Source organism: Opisthocomus hoazin, chromosome 7 (assembly GCF_030867145.1).
Source record: "Opisthocomus hoazin isolate bOpiHoa1 chromosome 7, bOpiHoa1.hap1, whole genome shotgun sequence".
Taxonomy (NCBI): Eukaryota; Metazoa; Chordata; class Aves; order Opisthocomiformes; family Opisthocomidae; genus Opisthocomus; species Opisthocomus hoazin.
The window spans coordinates 57,973,921-57,989,835 of NC_134420.1; the positions used below are offsets into that span (position 1 = coordinate 57,973,921).

General features: G+C 41.0%; 1 protein-coding gene across 8 annotated transcripts in view; it reads right to left on the reverse strand.

Annotated features, from left to right (window-relative positions):
• The window catches only part of DICER1 (dicer 1, ribonuclease III), a 73,999-nt gene extending 58,754 nt beyond the window's left edge, over positions 1 to 15,245 (reverse strand). For 4 of the 8 annotated variants that reach the window (XM_075426343.1, XM_075426348.1, XM_075426351.1 and 1 more), the window contains exon 1: positions 14,953 to 15,028. The gene's annotated coding sequence lies outside the window, so the exon portion shown is untranslated. Of the gene's footprint in view, positions 1 to 14,952; positions 15,029 to 15,075; positions 15,095 to 15,167 lie in introns of those variants that run through there. The other 4 variants (XM_075426346.1, XM_075426347.1, XM_075426349.1 and 1 more) reach the window with 4 other exon arrangements.
• Between the last annotated feature and the right edge of the window lie 670 nt (positions 15,246 to 15,915).

The following is a 15,915-nucleotide window of genomic DNA, read 5'->3' on the forward strand; positions in this document are numbered from 1 at the left end:
CAGAATTACTTACTTGTGATTATTTAGTTTATTTAAAGGTTATGTTCAAGCCTTTCAGGCACCGATGTCTTTGGACAGGAAGGTAATTAAGCAGACATTAGGGCAGGGATTTCTCTCTTACCCAATCTGGGGGCAAGCTGTGAGGCAAGGACAGTTCCAAAGCACCAATTATTCTTGCTTAGGCTAAGTAAAAGCAGCAGCTGCCCCCTGAATATAACCCCAGGCGGGGATTTCAATCCCATTATTTGCATAAACATAAATCCTTTCTCTCCATGTGGCGAAAAGTCAAGCTCCCCAAAACAGGGGTGTTCAACAGTTTCCTGTTATCTCTGTGCCAGAACACAAAAGTACTAAGAGTCCTACATTACAGCTTTCTCCGAAGTCATTAACTGTATGATGCAAGACCTGCAGAAATTCGGAGTTTAAGTCACCCTTTACAACTTCCACCGAGTCTAAAATGAGAGTTCAAAACTCCTACAGTTCATCATAATACCAATTTATGTATCACACAAGAATCCATGTATAAACAATTGGCTTATTTTCAAAGTAGCGTTAGGCCTCTCAGCACAGAAGCAGGTACTTAGCTCATACATACCCAGTTGAATACAATGAACGTCATGTTAAAAAGCTACAGCATTTTATAGATACTGTCATTTCCCTCTATGTAAATACATGCATTTAGAATACAACATGATCATTCCTTGACATTCTCTGCAGTTAAACAAACTAATGTCAGACTTCAGCAGGTCATATCAGTTAACAATATTTATTTTAATGCATCAGTCTTCACTTTTCAATATTGTTCAATAAAGCACGCAGATTTGCATACTGACTGGGGTCTAAAACTGGAGAGAAGCCATAAATTTTACATTTTACCAGTATAAAGCTGGAAGCTTCATGTAGTATTTTCGTATCACAGGTTATCTGTAGCACTGTTGACCTTCAAGCACAACTGACATGATACTGAAACCGCTTCAGATATATTCAAGAATTTACTTGGAGAAAAGGTAGCGATGGGAGAGCTGAAGTCCTTATCTGAGGTGAAGTGGCAAAAAATAACAGTATGTGATAAGACATGCTTGTTTTGTGTATTCTCATTCCTGAACTACAGGTAAGAAAAACTGGAACAGTTTGCAAAGATTTGAGAACTTCATCTTGTGCTATATAACTTAAAGTCTTCATTAAAGAAAAAAACCTTTCATTTTTAACAAATGCCTTAAATGGATATCTTAGGTTTAAGAGCAAATATTGAACCATGATTGACTTGGAAAAAAAAAATATTCAAGATTCACAAAATACAACTGGAAGAGCTTGCTCTCCCCAATATGTGGGATCACAGGTATCCAAACACTGACTGAGAAACTTTAAAATTTAAGGGTTTTTTTCTCCTTTGAAAGTTTTCACATTATGACCAACCATGAAAGATAGCACAAGGTCAAAGAGATAAACAGCCTACCATGCTAGAGTTGTGAAGTAACCCATTCATAAGGGTCCCTTAGTGCCAATACTGATGCAGCTAAGCACCTGTAACACTTTCAGTGCACAGACCCAAAACAGAAAACAGATCCATTACTGATTCAGCCATCTGTCAATCTTCCACAGTAGGAGAATGAATGCAAGATGAAAAAGAATAACTGGAAATAAAACAGGTATCCTTGAGAGAATTCTCTGAATGTATATGAATAGGTATCTTTGCTTAATGCCAAGTCTACATTACAGTGAAGAATCTTTTCAGTCCAGTGCAGCATTTGCCCAACTTTTCACATTAATGCTGCACATCACATACATTGCAACAGATACTCACACTATGTGGCTAAAAAAAAAAAAATGTATCCAAGTTGCTCCTCCTCGTTGAATCATTAAAAAAGCTTCAAAAATTGAAATAAGCTGTTTTGCTACAGCCATCATTAAATAAAAGGGAGGGGAGATTTTTTTTACATTTTGTTTCTCAGAATGGAGTGAAGGCTATTTCTGCACATCAGTAAAAGCATTCCCAGCTATACAAATGAAAGGATGTTTCCAGACGTCAAAGCAGTTCTGGTTTACTGAATACTGCATCACTCATTTAATGATTACTGAGGCAGGTTAGAAGGAGAGGTAATAGAGTATTGCTAAACAATTCTACTTTTTCCATCTTATTAACTAAAACCACTCAGGGCTGAGAAACAATGTTTTAAAGGAGTTAAATTCCTGTAAATGGCGGTCTACCTGACAGCTGCATCAGCAGAGCCTGGACTATCTCCCCTTTCTGCTGGTGTCCTAAGCTTCTACTCCAAATACATTAAGACCTACAAAAAAAAAGTGGCAGCCTAGCAGGTATATTCACTGCAGAAAACCTGGTGATTGACAAGGAAAGACTGGGAGATGACAGGAGAATCAGATAAGCAGTAAAACACATCTCTACCATTTTGAATTTGGGAAAAGAAAATACAGGTTCACACGTGATCTTTTGCAGTCATCATCATATCACTCTTCCAGCCTGGGTTAACTTGAGAAAATCCAGTGTTTGACATCTTATGACTTGCTCTAGGGCAGGCACATTGTGGAAATGTTCCTTGACACCTTTTTGTTGGGCAGCCCTGCAGATACTTCAATACCTTCACTTAGCGGTTCCAGTACTGGATTAGGAGTACTATCTTGCCGTCATGTATCCTCATAGGACCCTGCAGATGACCAGTTCCAGCAGGTCAGACTGACTGACTATGTAGTTCTCCAGAGGTCAACCAAATCGAGACTCTCTCAAGGCATCCATGAAGCAGCACAGAAGGGGATAGAGAGCAGAGCAGCTGTAATGAATACGCAACCTTTTAGGCAGGATCAGAAGAAACACTGCCAGTATTTAAATGACAAAGAACTCAATCTAGTTGTGAGGGAATAAAAGGAAAGGAGCAAGTTTCTAGAAGCAAACCAGAAAAACATGAATGCAATCAAAGATGCAAAGATACTTCTGCTTTAAAAAAAAAAAAAAACAACAAAAAAACCCAAAACTATACACCTTACTAAAAGTCTTAAGATACCAAATAATTTGTTTTAAAAGCGGGGTAATAATCAAGAATTTTAAGATAAATTACTCTACCATAACACCCCAATACAGCAAGTCTGATGAAATCGAAGGCATTAACACCCTTTTATCTTGATTTATACTGGGAAGCCTTACATATAGTGTTTCTCATATAACTAACCTTCCTATCAGTTAGAAGCTTGTTTTGGTTTTGTAGTTTTCTTTAAAAAGAATTGCTTCCATATTGATATTATTTACCTTGATTTGCAACTATGAAATACAGGCATCTGATTAATTAGGAGAGTACTGTCACAGCCATTGTTAACATTCAAGTAATTACTCATTTAGCTTATTAATTGGCATATTCCATTATGTAGAACAATTTTTCCCCTGCCTGTTATGCATATTATGGTGTATTTGGAAAGAATTTACAACTCAATTAATGGAAACATATCTTAAAGTTAGAATAATAAAATTTCATATTATGCAAAATAAATATTTAAATACAACTGGCTTTCAATTTTATTGACTAATCAGTTGCTTTTATCAGCTATAGTTAATGAGCTGACTTATTTGAGTAGGCATAAACAGATGCACTAAGATGCCTAAAGAGGCAGATAATTGATTGGTATGACTTTCAGAAGGATTTAAGCAGATTACATGCCTAACTTTCAATGGAGATTCGAAAGATTTCCCACTTCTTCCTCAGCATTGCTTTCTGAACCCTGAACAAGACGAAATCTAACTTCTCTTTAGTTAGCAGATTAATTACACCACCTTTCTTGCACAACAAAAATCAAAAGCACTACTATTTGGAAAAATGCATAGTTAGCTTTAACCGTTTCAAAGACTGAATAGACAGATATTTACTGAAGGTAGGATACAATTCCGACACTCAAAACCTTTCCTTTTCTCCACAACTACATACAATTCATTAAAAAATGGCCATTTTCATAATTTACATTTCAAGCTACTTCAGCGTCTTTCAAACAAACACATACTAAAACTGGTGAAAAAAAATCCACAACAAATAAAAATCCCAGGCTGTAAGTCTAGGCCTTTAAGACTTGCAATACAAAAATAGCTTTGAAATGAAATTTTAAAGGTATATTGTTTTTAGAAGTTTGACTTTGCTGCACAGACAAGAGCTTAGAGAAACAGACTAATCAACTAAGGCAATGAAGTTCATTCAAAAAGTGAAAGTGCATTAAGCCCTTATGGGCAAGCTGTCACTGAGAAGAGTGACCTTATTATTCCTCTTCTAGTGGCATTAAACACAGAGCATATGCAGAGGTTTAACATACCATAATTTCACCAGATTGGTATTTCATTTTAGCACTCTCAAATACACTCATAAGAATCTGCGTCTGGTTGTACAGTGAAACTTTTCTAAAACAATCACAGAAGAAATACGGCATCTCTGCTGTTGACAAAACACAGGAAAGTCACTTTGAATTTTATCACTTTTCTTTTGTTTTCACACAGCAGCGAGATAAAATGCTGTATGATAAAGGCTCCCAGATCACAGCTTAAGATACATTTAACATGGCATTGCTACATATACAATAGCATAACTCTTATTCACTCTTTAACCTACGTGCTGCCTCCAGCCCTCTCTTATGCTGGCACAACCATTTCCAGGCAATTTGTGACCACATCTAAAGACAGACCATAACAGAATACAGAATTCACAGAGAACAAAATTGTTTTAGATTAGGCAGTCTCCTTAATCCACTTCACCATACAACTTCAGAAATGCTTGCACCCATAGAGCTTAACGACAAATACCACTAGCTGGGGGGACATAGGTACGTTCTTTCTAGGCAGAAATGCCATCTAAAATGCATGTCACACTATAGCCTAAGATACAGCCTTTACACCTCAGATGCCTAACAGGAGAGAGGATTTACTATTTTGAGTAGTACCTCCATGATCATATATTCCCTAATTAGAATGCACACTTTTAAAGAATATGAATATTTTATATTAAACTTATCTGCCCCTGTCTTCATAATTAACCCTCTAGACAGTATCATAACATCAACTGCAAATACTCCTTCATTAAGTATTGGCTACTACTTCATATAAAAATTGTACATACAGCCAACTAATATTCTCAGAAGTATGCCTGTACATTTAACCTTGTAAATATTGCTTATACCATAAATCCAACGGGATACAAACGTTTAGCCCACACTAAGTGCTGAACTCCCAACATAAAAAGCCACACGTTTACATTTTGGATAGTCTTGCTCAAAGATTTAGCGTATCTTAACTGTACTATCACCATTCAATTACACGTTTTAACAAAAACTGCAGCCAATTCTCGCCAAAGAAGCAAGTGTAGCCTGTTGGGAAAAAACCCCACAGTCTGGAAAACATGTATAGCCTAACCCCATCCCCAGTTCTCTGAAAGCAAATTTTATGGGACGGGGAGAAACACAGCCTTACTCAAGTTGAGGAAAAAAGAAAAATCAGAAAGTTTCCCTGATTTACAAAGGTGACTTGCCTCTCTCAACTAGTCCAACTGGTTGCTTTTGAACTTCCCACACAGCTATTTAAAGACTTCTGTTGTGGATAACACGAGGTCCCAAAGCTTTGGTTTCAAATTAAGGATTAGAAGTCCCTACCATGTTGGTGGTAAACAAACTAGGGAGTCGTTTGGGATTGTTTTGGGTTTTCTTTCTGTGTGGGTTGTTTTTTTTTTTTGGCTGGAGGTTGTGTTTTGGGCTGTGTTGTTTTTGGGTTTTTTTGGTTTTTTGGTTTTGTTTTGGTTTTTTTTTTCAAACCAGGACAATGATTTGCCTTTCCCTCACTGAAACCTAACCACTCTGCTTTCAAGAGCTTTTAAAGCTAATCAAAGAACTTGAACACGCAATTACAAAAAAAACCACAACATCACTTTCAGAAGAATGGAAAACTGGATAGAGGAAAACATGCATTTTTTTAGGTTATTAGGCTTTGATTTGTATTTGATTATATTACTATCTTGGAATACATAATCACTATATTCGAGGAAAATTGGAAAAGATGTCCTAAAATTTTAAGCAGCTTTTTGCACAGGTCCCTAATTATGGTGTCATGACTACAAATTACCACGAGATAAAATTGAGAGGTTTTAAACTAGACATAATTTAGGATCTGAATTTCCCAAGCTAATTGCTACAGCCTAAGTGTTCCATCTTGACTACTGCACTTTCTGATGGTTGTTACCTTTGTTAAAAAGCTGTTAAAGCCTCAGAATATTACTCACTACAGAAATTCAGTTAAATCTAATAGAGTTTTTATTCCATTTTCATAACACACCATAAGCTTATTCCCCCCACTTTGGTTCATATCCTGGATTTACCACAGACAATTTTTTTGTAAAAAACCCACAAGATTACTGTAATAATATACCTGTTTGTAACAGCAGCTATTAACAATAAGTGAGAAAGGTGAAGGTTGAGAAAAATATGAAACAATTATTTCAATTAATAGGCAAGAACAAAAATCAGTATTCATACAGTATGGAAGACAATCAAGTGGAAAGTAGTATTTTTGGATCAGATCTCATGAGACTGCAGATCCAATCCCATGGCAACCCAGTGCTGGATGAAGCAACCCCACTCTCACTGTTCCTTCCCTTCTCTAAACAGCTTTGACACCTGCATGACTCTTTGGGAGAAAAACAGTCCACTACACTAACCAAATGATTTTTTTTTTTCTTGACCTAGGCAAGTTTGCTGCTGGTCAGCAAGCTGAATTAAGTAGTTGATGGCAATCAGATGAGCATTAGAGCTGGCATGAGGAGACAGTTGTCACCCATTTTGTCAGCCACTAGACTGCCTACATTAAAGAAAAGAAGTAAATTGGATTCAAGAGGTTTTTGACTGTCACTCAAAACCAAACACCAGCTTCTCTTCTCTATTGCCAACTGTTGCTGAACTGTGTTATACTAGTGACAATAAATCTAAAAATTCCAGAAAGAAAACTTCTTGCTGTCTAGTCCAAAACTAACTGAATGCAGCAAAAACTTACTGGCAGCAGACAGCAATAACAGGATGTACCCGTATAAGATTTTAACAATTGTTAATAGTTGGCAGTCAATGCATATATTGGTAGCATTATTGGTGTGCTACTAAGAACGCTTGCCTGCAACCAGCACCTGCTTCAACATTATACCAGTCACTACATGCCCTAAAGTCATCGAGTGATTCTTTGTAGACCCTCATCCACTGAGATAACCACTGGTCAGTAGGCAGTTTTAACAAATCATGAACTTTGCCACTGAAAACTCACGTTCTGTTGAGGTTAGGTAACACATATTTTTGAGAAGACCATTTTCCAGACAATTCAGAATTAATCACGGCAGGTTTCACTTCTCAACTTCTACACAGCAGAGCATTAACTATGCAAAGATTACCACAGGGAAAATTACTGATCTCATAGAAGTTGGTCGTATGTCTTTCAAAGACCCAGGGAGCTCATAAATGTTTTTGGCATTCTCCCAGTCCTTTTCCAACAAACTTCTTGAAGGTAAAAATGCAGGCTTAAATTGCCCATTACCTTCATAAAACCTACACCTCCTCCTCCAGAGCTTCATCAACTGTCACAGCTCAAACTTTTTCCTCTCAAATCCCATAACATAAATTCCTCAATACATGGTATACTTGACACTTCTTCAGAGGAAGATTTTACTAGATCGTAGTTGTAGGGCTCCAGACCAGAGTGAACAATTCTCACAAACATTCATCTTGAGAAACTGCGACAGAGATGCGAGAAGTAAGCAAACTCCTAAATCAGGCTCTGTGCGTTGGGGACTTCCTCACTGCGATAAGAGACCGTGGCAGAGGAGCTGAACCCTGCAGAGGCAGGGTGCTGGCTTGCAAAGCCCCCCTCTCCCTTCAAGATGTCACATAGGCAAGGGAGTTGAGCACTTGCGTAAAGCAGTGACCAGTCTTGCAGGGGGTTGCAAGACCACCAAGACCCACTGACTCATTTCGAGGACTTTCGCGAAGCACAACAGTCACCCTCCCCCAAGGAGGGATGCAAGGTATACAAAGTGTTGAAGATTAATTGTTGTTGAATAGCAGCCAGTGTTCCAGATAAGGAACATCTCATGGCTACAGACCTGCTCAACCAAGGGCACTGAATCACTCTCTGCCAGAAGAACGAACACTTGGTATCTTTAACCAAGGACATGCTGGAGCAACTGGACCTTGAGAAGGACGGTTAACTAGGATGTTTTATGTATGTTGCAAACTTGGCAGGAGAACTGAGAATTCATGTACCCTTAGTTCAGCTACCTTCATTACAACACTAAAAATCAACACCCCCTGAGCTGGAGACCCCGGCCTAAGCAAAGACCCTTCCTTACTGAGCATGCCTATCGAATTTTAGGAGCACTGCATGTTTAAACTGAAGCGAGAAGGGAACTAACCAATCCTAGTTAGAAGGGTATGGCTAATAGGCCATACTAACATTGTTTAACTGTACAAATATGCGATGTGATTGTAGGTGGGCGTGCACACCCAGCACTGGAGGACCCTGGCCATCAGCAGAAGTTGTTGCTGGATCCAAGGGTGGTGATATCTTTTCTCTTATTTTTCCGCTTGTGTTCCGATCTATCTCTGACTTTCTAGGCACATAAGGGTAACATGTAAGTCTGTCAATCTGCTGTTTTGTAGTTTGTTGCAAGTTTTGCCAAATCGATATCCGTTCTAACTCCACTGCCTTAAAAGCAGTGTTGTTATATAGTCACAAAGTAACCCTCTTTCGTACTCTCACTAATTCCAAGTAAAGCTTTGGTTTTAGTGAAGCCTCTTGGGTCATTGTCGTGACTCCTGGCTACCATGCAGAGAACTGAAAAAGCTCACCTCCCTTACCCACCGAGTGGGACAGGACAGTAGTCTTTCTGATTACACATTAAACAAATCAACTGATCTACTCAGCATATAAACCTATGGACCTGAATACCTGGATATACATTTCTTAATTTTTTATCTCTAATCTTTGCAAGCACACAAACAGACAGCTTTTTCTTGCCCTATCAGTTACAGCTTGCTATGTTCCTTCAGTGTCAAAATACGTCAACTCAGGAGGCTGATGCTGACAGAGTTCAATATTTTTTGGAAACAACGAAGATTAAAACAAGAGGGGGAGGAATTTTTTCCTAAGTACTAAAAAATTATAAGGTGGTCCCTGGCATTTTGTTTAACTTGCATAAGCTAACAGAAAATGCAGACCTTGCTTCTTGCTTACAAAAACTGTAGAAATAGTGAGAAAGAGAGTAGGATAACCTCATGGCTCTTAGCAACCCACTTCTGTCACTTCCCTTCTACAGTCTCTGTCATTCATGCTGACTTTGTTCATGGCACTGGTAGAAACTGTTCATTTCCTAGGGTCAATTCTCCTCGTATTTTGCCTCACAGAAAAAGAATAAAAGAAGAACACACACATCTTCCTGCAGAACTCAGAAAATACAGCAGAAAAAAAGGTTCAAAACATTTTTTTTTCCTTAGAAATCGTGTACTTTTTCATGCCCATTATTGACCTCCAATAGTCACTCAGTTTCTAAGGTTTTGGAGATCAAGACAGTACTATGTTAGGCAGCAAAAGTAAATAAAAATGATCTTTAGTAACCTGGGGTGGCATGTGTTTTTCCCCCCCAAAAAATTTCACAGACCTCATTTCACTTCTTAACAACTTTACACAGAAAAATGACAATATAGGCATTTAACTTCAGTGGAAAGATGGCAAAAGGTTGTGGGTCACTGAAAAAAAGAGGCCAAAGTTTTAGTTGTACTGTAAGCACTTTCTTTCATTTTATCTCCTCTTCCAAAAAGGAAGACCTATTAGCCATTGACTATGTAGATAGCAAGGCAGACAGGTTTGTCTGCTCAGAAATACAAAGCTTAAGGGAAGAACTAAAAGTCTTACTTGAGATTGATCCAAGGCACTAATATCCTGATTAAAGATGATCAAATATAATCAATGAACATTCTGAATTTATAAACCCACAATTAATAAGTCAGCTTAAGTATATTTACATGTCTTAATGTACAGAGGCAGAATATAAACATTTAAAAACTGTCTTTGATTTAAGCACTTAAAAGTTAAACTCAAAGGAGGGAGTGAAAAGAGATGCCTGAATTAACTTGCCAAAACTTAAGGGTCATTGAGAGAAGTTACATCTTCTGAACCCTAGACAACATCCTAACCATTAGATCCCCTCTAGAAGTTTTTAGCATCAAGTACGAAGCAACTTCACCTTTAGGTAGGTAAGCCTTGTTCAGTTCTTCTTGAACAACAAAATATACAGCCAAAATCATCATAAAGAGCCAGTAATACTTGCAAGAAGGCTGTAAGAAATTTGATCTAGATCAGAAACAAAAGCAGACCTTGCAAACAACAGAGAAACATGAATTGCAAAGTTAGCCAGCCCAGACATGCTTGCATAGCCAAATCATCTCAATGGAGTCAAATTAACTTTAAAAAGCAAGCTGTATTTGCCTCACTTCCTAACGAAAGGAAATTAATTCTATCAGTAAGTGGGCAGGTCTAAAACTCCAAACCAGGTTTCAAAAATAAATTTTGAAAAAAAACCTAAGTTCTTAAGTTTAAGAAGACCGACTTTTTACCACTACCCAGCTACTTACTAGCATCTCTGCTGAGGAAAAGGCTGCTACATGGCTTGACAACTTATTAGGAATCAGATTCCAAAAGAGGAGACAAGCACTGGAAACCAGGTTTTGATAATTAAGAGTAAGGGGTTGAGGTTTGGGGTTGGGTTTTTTTCTTTCTTTTTGTACACAAATGAAAAAACACAAGGATATTGATGAGCAATCTAAAACAAAAAAATCCAATGCCAGCTGTAACAGTCCCAGCCTGACCACCTCTGTTTCCAGCAATCAATCCCTTAAGTCAGCAGCCCCTCTGCTGCATTTCAGATGTAAATTCACATCTATCTGGTGAACTCAAAGGAAGTGATCCTTTATGAAGAGTAACAGAAGAGACAAAACATGGGCAGAAACTTTTCATGCCAGCTTACATAGCGTAAATACTAAGCCATGGACATAAAAAGAAAAAAAGCACAGCACAGCAAACCAAGTTTTTCAACAATACTATCCCACATTAGCAAGGATGAAAAGAGAACACTTTTGCTTCTTTTTCCTTGGTGAGAAGGGACCCAAAAGTAACACCTGTGCCAACCAAAACAAAGTTCACAGATTCACAGGTGTGTTGCACTTAAGTAAAAGCCTTGACAAGAGGTACTAAAGTCTCTTGGATTCAAGATTTATGCAAGGAGAAGTTGGACAATATTGCTCTTCCTTCTTTTCCCACCAGAGAAGGGCATTTCAACACCTCCAACTGTACAACGATGCAACTAAATTCCTTGATACTAGTTTCAGTTCTCTGCTTCGTGACTCCAAAAGCTGCAGGAATTTGAAGGTGACAAAAGTCACGGAAAATTTGCTTAACTAATGCAGTCTGCAATATAGAGCAGAAATAACAAGGCAATTTGAGATATACTGCTCAACATTCAAACTTGAAAAGTTATAACATTACTAGGTAAGGCATGCAAGAACTACCAAAACCAAGAGTTCACCTAATATAATATCATGGCATACGTTAAAGTGGGCACTGCTTTGTCCTGTAGATTAAGTCTTTCAGAATGGTTATTTTAACGACAATCCTACGTTCATTCATCCCCCCAAATGATCAACACAGTTTGAAAACTGAACCTTCAAATCCCAACCAAAGACTGCAGTGGCTTCAGCTAAAACATGAATCTTTAGCTTTTACTGTATATCAGTTCTCTTCTGATTTATCATGATACATATGGAAGTCACGAAAGGCTAAAGGATAAAGTGAGACGTCTGGATGGTGTAAAGGAAAATCATGCTTTCTCCTTTACTCCAATCATTCTTAGCCTTCAGGGTAGAGTGTTCTAAAAACATGTTGCACACAATTACAAAGAAGCTTCTGTTCTATACAGTACTATAATCATACTTTTACTTTCTTTAAAGGCACCCACTTTGGCGGGGGGGAGGGCAGTAATCAAACTTCTGTGCTGTGAGTCCAAAGACATACGAAGGTGATGGGATACAGATGGTCAGTGGTTACACAGCTAGGCATTAGAACAGCAGGGAAGCAGAGCACAGGAACCATCTTGCCAACAATCTATCAAACTCTGTACAGTCCCTAGTTTGTACTACCTACATGAGAGCAAAAAAACCAAACTGGATTTCCTCACAGAGAATTGGGGAATAATGGGACAACCCTGATAGGCTAGATTATGCCCTGAAATAAAACTTCTGTCTGTAGCCTTAGCACTTACTATAATGCTCATCATCCCTAACACATACAATCCTTTTCAAAATCTTCCTGAACTCTTGCTCTCACATTCTGCAGCTTAACGAGATAAATCAGAGTATTTCAATGCCAAGTTTACCATATCCATTTTACTAAACGGCTCCTTGCTCTTCTAAGAAGGATACACATATTTTTGCATTTGGTTTTGCCAGTAATCTGCATTCAGTTACAGATCAATGCACATTTAGTCAGTTCATACTGAAAGTGAAAATGGGTGAAATAGTGATACTCAAGACTCTAATCAGTTGTGCTAATGTAACTTTATGCAATCCACTAACTTTTCTGAAAAACAGTAAAAGTGCTTTACAAGTTTTTGAAACGAGAAATGAGAAACATCTACAGAGTACACAAAAAACCATGACAACATTTTTTTTCAACTGCAGGTTCTGGTTTTTTTCTTCTCATAGGCTACAGGAGATCAAAGTACTTCTCAAAAAAAAAAGCATAACTTCCATAAACATCAGTATTTATATTATTATATATGTATAATATCATGTCAGACAAAACAGCTTTCTAGCTTGTTGACTTCCCTCTACCAGTAACCAATGGAGGACATGTATGAAGGAGTATAATAGCAGGGCAGGCAGGAACACCTTCCACTGAGCAGTCACCTTGATGTTTGCCAAGTCTCAGATGCTACTCCTGTTCAAAAGTCTGATGATTTTCCCTACAAATTAAACATTTTAACTTACTTGTAAACTTTTGGCATTCCAAATACTCTGCTGCACCAGGTATTTTAGCTACATGTGGTGTAAAGGAATATCTAAAATGTTTTGAATCTGCAGAATACAGATGCCTTTCAAAAACAGGTGGAAAAAACCAAATCCCAGAAGCTCCCTATCTACTTTCTTCATGACTCTAAATTTCATCATGTCTCTTATCCCTCCAGTGGTATCTCTTTCCCTGGGTGAAAAGTCCGAGCTAATTTTTTATCTACATTTCTCTTAGCCTAATACAACCTCTCTGAGGTAGAAGAGAGATAAGCGGAAAATACCCAAACTGCATTTACTATTAAATATATGGCCCCAGGAAGGATTGATACAATGGCATACTGATGCCATTTTCTTCTCAATTAATTGTTCATTCTAGCATTATTCACCTCTTGACTGTCAAGTGGCCACTTTCACTGAGATGTATCATCAAGATGCTTTCATAAACAGCAGTAGCTAATTCAGAGTTCAGCAATTCTCAATAAATACATATATATATTTAACCCTATGGATTAATAAATAATGAAGTAACAATCCCATGCTTACACATGTAAAAGCACCTTCCAGCTGAATACTTCTAGTAGCATCTCCAAAGCTTTTAAACAGACTATAGCTTATCTTGTAGACATGGACAATGGGAAAGACTCTCTTAAGAGAAGCCTTTAGAAGAATAATTACAGCATAGTAAAAGTCAATTTCAGCTTGTGTCTGTATCAACTTGTGAAAACAAACACCACTATGCAACCTACTAAAAATACACCTGCAGTTTGCACTTCAACAGGGCATGCAAAATGGCTTATAAAAACGAAAAGCATAAAACTTCATAGAACATAGTGTAAACTGAGTGTTGGGAAAGTTAATTCTGTTTTGATGTTCCATTTTGTCTTGTTTCTCTAAAAGTGGTAATCACCTCCCAGCCTACATACTTCTACCACTTAGGCCCACCTTTTAACTTGAAGTTCAAAACGTTAACAACAAAAATACTCGTAACTGATCATCTGAAATGCCAAACATCCTCCAGATTTTTAGCAGGTGAAGTTCACTAAACCACTAAGAGATCCACTTTTTTTTGAAGAATAATTTTTGGTCAATGATAGCACACAAAAAATATCCTTTCTTTTTTTCCCAGATGTCAATATCACCATCTGTTTTCTACACATTCGGCTTCTTTTTTAACTACCTAACACAGCAACAAGCCCCAGTGCAAAAACATTTGTCTTTTTAACCTTTTGTTTTTCAACTTTGGATCACACAGCACAAGGCCTGCCTTAACCACGCTGCCACTACGGGTTTTCTTCACTCCGTGCGCTGCCTTTATTTAAACTGGAAGCGGACAGAAAGGAAGCAAAGCGCAGAGTCGAGAGTTTCTTACGCCGCCTGTAACAGGAGCCCTTCACAGTGGAAACTCCTGCGCTACCCGGCACCGCTTTCCGCAGGCCCGTCCCGCCGCGGGAGGAAGGCCCCAGGCCCTCCCCGCGCCCACCTCGGCCGGCCTCCAGCCCGGGGGTCGCCGAGACCGAGGAGACAAAGCCGAGAGGGGCCGGAGCGCGGCCCCCGCCCCGCGGGCCCTGCCGCCGCCCCACACGCGGGGCCCGGGCCCTGCCGAGGCCGATCCCGGCGCCCCGGCGGTCGGTGCTGGAGGCCCCGGGACCGGCGGGGCCCCGCGGGGCCAGGGACGGCCGCCGGGACGGAGGCGGGGCAGACCTAAGCGGGCCCCATCGGCGGGCGGGGAGGGAGCTACCGCCGCCATCCCACCCCGCTCGGCGGCGGCGCCAGGGCCGCCGGAGCGAGGGCCGGCGAGGGCAGCGGGCTCCGACACCCGGGATCGGCCGCCATGCAGCTCCCGGGGCCAGGGGCAGGCGCGCCCGAGCCGCCAACTCCTACCTGCTCGGACGGGACCCAGCCTGGCGCTTCCCCCCACTACAGGCCGCGTCTCATTGTGCTGCCGCCGCCATTTCCCCGCCGCCGCCGCCTCACTCCCCCCAACTGTCAGGTTCCTCCATTCACCTGGGCCCGGGACAGCCTCCTCCCCCTCCCTTCCCCCTTGCGCTGCTGGCCCTACGAAAACGGAGCACCTCCCCCACCCCTCCCACCCATACCAACGGGGGCCGCCCAACGCCCGCAACGCAAGCCCGCTCCGAGAATTCCACCCTGCGCGGCTCACACGCTCCCCATCCCCACGCTATGAAACGAGCCAGGCGATTGGCCGCGGAAGCCGGGTAAAAGGTGAAAGGTTCACAAGGCAGCCAATGCGATAGCGGGATACAGCGGCTGTCGGGGAGCTGCCGGGTGGTCCAGGGGCTCACGTGTGTCCGCGCTCGCCTCCCCCCGCCGGCTGTCGGCCCCCGGCGGTCCCCGCCGCGCACGCGCTTGGGCGGGCCTCGCGCGCGCGGGAGGCGGCGGGCGGCAGCGCTGAGGCGAGGGAGGCAGCCGCCATCTTGTGGGGGTGTAGGCTGTAGGGAGCGGTGGGGTTGTGCAGCGGTCGGGGTCCCCTCCAGGGCACCTCGCTTCGCTCTGAGGGAGGAGCGGTCACGGGGAGACGGATCTGAGGGAACGGCATTGCGCTGTCGTGCGGCTCCGCGCCCGCCTTGGGAGAAAGGCGATTGCTTTGGCAGCAGTAGGGAGTGCTGGGTGACTTTGGCCAGTGTCTGGGCAGAGCGGCTCTGAGCTCCCTCGTCGCTGTGCAGCGAAATGCCACCTTTCCATGCACTAAGACTGTTCTTTACACGAAGAGTGGCCTTTCTGCCAAAGGCAAAATGCTGCTTTTGCACCAGGCAGCTGGCACCTGAAGCCCTTGCTGGTGCTGGGCCCGGGAGGTGGAAGACAGGACCAGTGGAGCTGGTTAGA